We start from the raw sequence: 6000 nt of genomic DNA on the forward strand, positions 1-6000 counted from the left end.
GATGGATGGGGCCAGGTGTGAGAGCCAGAATCAAGAAACCTAGGATAAAGCAGTTTTACCAGATCTTTGTGTGACCTTGTGCAAGGTCACTTTAACCTGGATAGGGTCAGGTTTCCCCCCGCATAAAATAAGATCAAATGATGCCCTCTTGGATTCTTTGAATGCTGGACAATCATTAGGTCATAGTGAACAGATGCGCTTGGTTGCCAGACCCAGAGCCCTTTGCGGGTCTATTAAAAGGGCCAGCGCATATTCTGGAGCTGTCTCGGAGACTTGGACGGAAAGATTCGAGGCAAATATTCTAGGCTGGGAAATTCCGTGCCGAGCCCCCTGTAGCTAGCCTGCCTAAAGGCTGGTGTGGCCAGAGCGACGAGCCAGAGAGCTCTGCACCTACTGTCTGGGCTGACAATGATTTATGTGCATGTGACCCAATCATAAACCTGGTTTGCTAGACTTACAGGGAGCTGCGCTGCAGTTAATGCAGAGGACTTATCCTCTGACCCGCACGGTATCCCCACCTGGTGCTCTGCAGCTCCAGAGCGCAGGGATTCAGCTTTTCCTTTCTCATTGGATCCAAGTTCAATCCCCTCGATTAACTGAAAGCGTGTTCATTTCCACCCGGCCAGCAGGACCCTAAGGGCTCCTGGAGGAGTCTGGTGTGGGTCCTGGCTGCAGCATGCCCAGCAGAGCTCTAGATGCAGGAGGCTGCAAAGCCACCGCCGCGCCCAGGCCCCGTGAGCAGAGGTGGGAACGATCCACCCTAGAGTTCAACGTGAATTGCTGTGACAGTGGCGGGTGGGGGAGGGGAGTTCGAGCCGTTCGCCTAGGGGAAGAATTATCCCAGATCATTTATTTTTAGATCTGAATTCCTCCAGAACCCAGCAGAGGCTGTGGCCAGAGCTCCAGCGCCAGGCAAGCGGCCAAGCTGCGCTCTCGATAAAGGAGCCAGAATGGTTCCATCTGGTTACAAATATATCTTTTTATAAAAAAGTAATTAGATCCTGAAGCGCTTCCCTTGCGGTTCACCGCTCTCCTGCAGGCTGCTTCTCCGAAGCCAGCTGTGGTAGCGCCCACTCGGTGGAGCCCGCTCCTCCCCCAGGCAGACCTCCTATGGGGCATGTTGCGGCCGGGTGGGTTCCTGCCCAGGGAACTCTAATAGGGTCGGGGGGAGCTGATTTGAATCTTCCCAATTCCTTCCCTGTTTATTTCTCAAGCCAGCAGTTCAAAAATTCACTTTATTACTGTCCCCTAACAAAAACACGAGTAAGAAAGATCGCAAAGAGTTAAACTGGACAGGCACTCATGTTGCGAAAAAGGTTTTGCTTGGAGACTGGAGGAGGGGGGCTATCCCTCTTTACAATTCACGACGTTACTACCAACTTTGTCATCGAGTGTTCCTCTCCCTGCCCGAATTCCTGGTCACCTTGGGTCCAGAGAGCGATGCGATCATGGCCCTTGAAACCGAACGGGGCGTAACGTGCCATTCCTCTCCAGCCGCTGAGCCCCACTCCCACCTTTGCCGCTGAAACTGTGAAAAAGCCGCCGAAGTCTGGGCACCCAGCCTGGCAGTCGGAAGACAGTGAGATAAAGAACGCGATAGTAAGTCCTTAAGTGCTTCCTAGAGATAAGGTCCCGGAATCCTGGAAAAATTCAGCCCGGCCTCCCTACTTCAGCAAGTCGCCTCCTGCTTCCGTCAGCCCCCTCCTCACACACACCTGGAGGGAGAGGTGGCCACAGGGGTAGCTGGGGCAGACCCGCCGCTCCTCCACTCCCGGTGGCCAGGGGTCCTAAGGCCGCGCGACTGGCTTCCTTCTCTGGGAATCAGAAGATGATAATGAGAAAATTCCTCAACCATTGGCGCGACCAAGCTCAAAAATCGACAGTCCTCCATTATTCATAAATATTACTTCAAATATGATAAAGACGTTAAGTAATTTTTATTCTCTTTAGAATTTCCAACTCTATACTTTATTATGACACATAAGGTATGATTTGTGCTAGTCGCGTGCCAGGACACTGAAGGTGAAAAGAAGGAAAACAAAGAAAAGAGTTTCTAAAAGGATTCACATAACATTTAAGATAACTACATACAAAGCGCTCCCTTAATTTCTCTTAAAACAGTTACGATGAAGAAATTACATTTCCAACTTAATAAAATTTAATTCTCTTAGTCGTTTGTACAATTGATGGCCTTTGGTTGTAAAATTTTACTTTTTGGAAAAACATTGCTCCTCTGTCAAATTATAGCACATGACAAATAATATAGCAAATAATAGGTTTGACTTTTAAACATACACAGTTATTTGAAACAAAATGTTTTTAATTTCCTGACAGCATACACAAAACAGTAAAAACACAGTTATATTTTAGGAATGATCTTAATACATTCCGCTCTATGATATCAAAACTCACTTCCGATTGAACCAAGGAAGAACAGCTAACTCTTTGGATAAAACTTTTTCTCCTTCACTCCCAGACATGGTTTGGAAAGCAATAAATGCCTATTTGCAAGAAGTCATGAAAAATCAAGATTAAAAATGCTGTATAATCTTCCTGATAAAACATAACTTATATACATTTTATATCTGACCATATGAAACTGTCATCTATTACATTTTAATGAAACATAATTCCTCATGATATATGTATTTCATAAAAAATGGCAAAGGTAATATTATTTACCTTGATGTATTTTTTCTTTTGAAAGCTCCTTCCACCAAATGAGAGAGACCTCTATTTAAACAGCAACTTATATTGAAATACATAATCTGAAGGAATTAGCTATTTGAAAGTCTTTTGACAACTTTACAGATTATATCTGTTGAGTTTTTTCTCTCTCTCTTATTTCCACAATTTACATGTGTGAATATTTGGGTAACTCTCACTATCTTTTCCACATCAGTCATGCACATTAGGTAGAAATTAATTTCGAAACTCTTCTTTGTTTTTAAATTGATATATGTCATTACTGTTAGGTGAGTAAGCTAAGTGTGTTTTTTGGAGGGAGAAGGGAGGTTAATCACAATGACAGAGCAAATATAAATAGTATTATGTTGTTGGTGTTAAAAGGCAAAAACCTCTTAGTCTGTGAAAATCACCTACTTACCTTCTCTCGATTGAAAAAAAGAGTTGAACTTTTTGACTCCCTATATAACGTGTGTTCTCCATAGATTTTATACTAAATATTAATATTAAGATTATAGAGCTAACCTTTTTCCAATGTCAAAGAGCTTTTGAACAATACAGGCTTAGGAGGGAAAAGACACCTACCTCACACATTCACACCCCAAATTTCCTATCTCCAATGCAACAGGAATAATCTTTTTATTCCATTAAAATGGTCACTAACCTTATAATAATAAAGGCATGTTTTAATCTCTTACCTGAAGGAGTCTTATCAATGTAACAAGAACTGAAATTGTGACTGGTCCATGTTGTCGATTACAGTACAGAGATCTGTACTGTATTGCCTTTGAGGAGGACTGAAGTAACAACATATGACTACTGCCTCCTGAGACCCTTATGAAAATGAGATATATAGCTGGTTCCAATAAATGCTTTAGACCTTGACCCAGGAATATAATTGACACAAATTATTTCACATACACTAAAACATAATTAAAATGTTATTCTAAGCTCTGCTTTTGTGTGTTATGTTGTATATGCATACTAATGTTATCCTCAACCATAAAGCTATGGAAGAAATGACTGTACTTTTAAAAATGTTACATAAACATCTTTTTTCCTAAAAGTGTCAAAAATTACCTTAGAAAGCAGTTACACTACAACTTTAACTTTTAAAGCCTTTCAAGATTCAATATTTTAATGCATAACATATTTCTCATTGTTAAAATTTTTTGACTTCCTGAAATCTGGCATTTTAAATTTTTCAGTTGTTTTGTAGACTGTGTATGGAAGGTTGCATTTTTCACTGACTGTCAAAATAAAATCATTGTTTGCTTTAGATTTAATATGTATTTGGATATGTATGCATATTTGTTTAAAACTATGAACTCTGGAGAGGATTTTAATTCTATGCAACATAAGTCAATTTTATATAATGAATATATACAACTTCAGCTAATGAAAAGTAAGATTTTAGTCTTGACAATATATTCCCAAAAATGCATTAAGATATTGTCAATCTAAAATGAGCTTGAAGGCCGGGCGCGGTGGCTCAAGCCTGTAATCCCAGCACTTTGGGAGGCCGAGACGGGCGGATCACTAGGTTAGGAGATCGAGACCATCCTGGCTAACACGGTGAAACCCCGTCCCTACTAAAAATATATATATATAAAAAAAACTAGCCGGGCGAGGTGGCGGGCGCCTGTAGTCCCAGCTACTCGGAGGCTGAGGCAGGAGAATGGCGTAAACCCGGGAGGCGGAGCTTGCAGTGAGCTGAGATCCGGCCACTGCACTCCAGCCTGGGCGACAGAGCCAGACTCCATCTCAAAAAAAATAAAAAAATAAAAAAAATAAAAAAAATAAAAAAGTAAAATGAGCTTGATTTGAAAACAAAAAGAGTAAGTTATTTTAATGAACTAGTGGCATATTGTTATATGTATATATGTTTTGCTGATTTTAGCAATAAAATGGAAAACAATCCATTTTGCAAAAGAAACTTGAAGTAGATTACCTAATAAATTGTTTTCAGCCTGAATTTTAAGGTACTAAGACATAGTCATACGTTTGTTTTTTAAAATATCATTTTCAAAAATCAAAGACATTAGTGGTATTCCCTATTTCAAAACCATGATCATTATTCTGCTTTTTACCACCAATATTTATGCTAGGAGAAACATGTGTAAGAGTCATCAACACATTGGGCTCATTGGCCATATGAATGAGTCACATGGTCAAAATAAATATTATTTTGAAAAAGGAAAAAATATATATATTTATACATATGCATATGTATTCTTTTTAAATGAATAAAAGGGCTTCATACTTTGGGACAGCAGAAAAAGGGAGTAGCAAGCATCACAGCCCAAAGCAAGAATGAAACTAACAATGGTCTCTAGACAAAGGAGCAAGGATATTTGCTTTTAGAGTTAGTTTTATTTGGGACAACTTGGAAGAAAGAAGGGTAGGCTCTCAATGGCTAAATTAAGTTATCTGGATGATTTGTCTTCACAGAGCAATAATGACATCTCTTTTTGTTGTTGTTTCATTTTGTTTTGTTTTTTGTTTGTTTGGAGACAGAGTCTCACTCTGTCGACCAGACTGGAGTTGCCCAGGCTGGAGTGCAGTGGCGTGACCTCAGCTCACTGCAGCCTCTGCCTCTTGGGTTCAAGAGATTCTCCTGCCTCAGCCTTCCGAGTAGCTGGGATTAAAGCTGCCTCACCACCATGCCAGCTAATTTTTGTGTTTTTAGTAGAGACGGAGGTTTCACCATTTTGGCCAGGCTGGTCTTGAACTCCTGACTTCAAGTGATCCGCTTGCCTCGGCCTCCCAAAATGCTGGGATTAGAGGCCTGAGCCACTGCACCTGGCTCCTCTTCCTAATGTGCTACGTAGATACATCTCTAACAGGAAACTAAAGATCCCTCAGCATTTGCTTTTGAAATAATTCAAAACTTCCATTTCAGTTAGGAAACACATTTTGCCAACATCATATTGTCTATTATTTCCATTACATTCCCCATAACAATACTTTTTAAATGAAGTATGCCTCAACTTAATGTTTATTACTAATTTAACAACTATTTGTTGACTGTTTGCTACAATTCTTGGAGCACCAATAACTAAAACAAACAAAATAACCTACCCTTGATAGAGTTGGGGAACTTCTCTACAGAGTATAGAAATTAAGGGCTAAAATCCTGTAGGTTTCAGGTTATCCACTAGGTGGCAAGGTGTGCAAAACTGACTGCTTATTGTAGAGCAAAATTTGGTGCAAAGAATAGCGGCTTTCTATGAAAATTTCCACCATATTTTGTTTGTAATGATATTTGCAAAATCTCTTTTCACGCTCTACTGTTAATATCTAACTGTCAGGATA

This window comes from Chlorocebus sabaeus, chromosome 7, assembly GCF_047675955.1.
Source record: "Chlorocebus sabaeus isolate Y175 chromosome 7, mChlSab1.0.hap1, whole genome shotgun sequence".
Classification (NCBI taxonomy): Eukaryota; Metazoa; Chordata; class Mammalia; order Primates; family Cercopithecidae; genus Chlorocebus; species Chlorocebus sabaeus.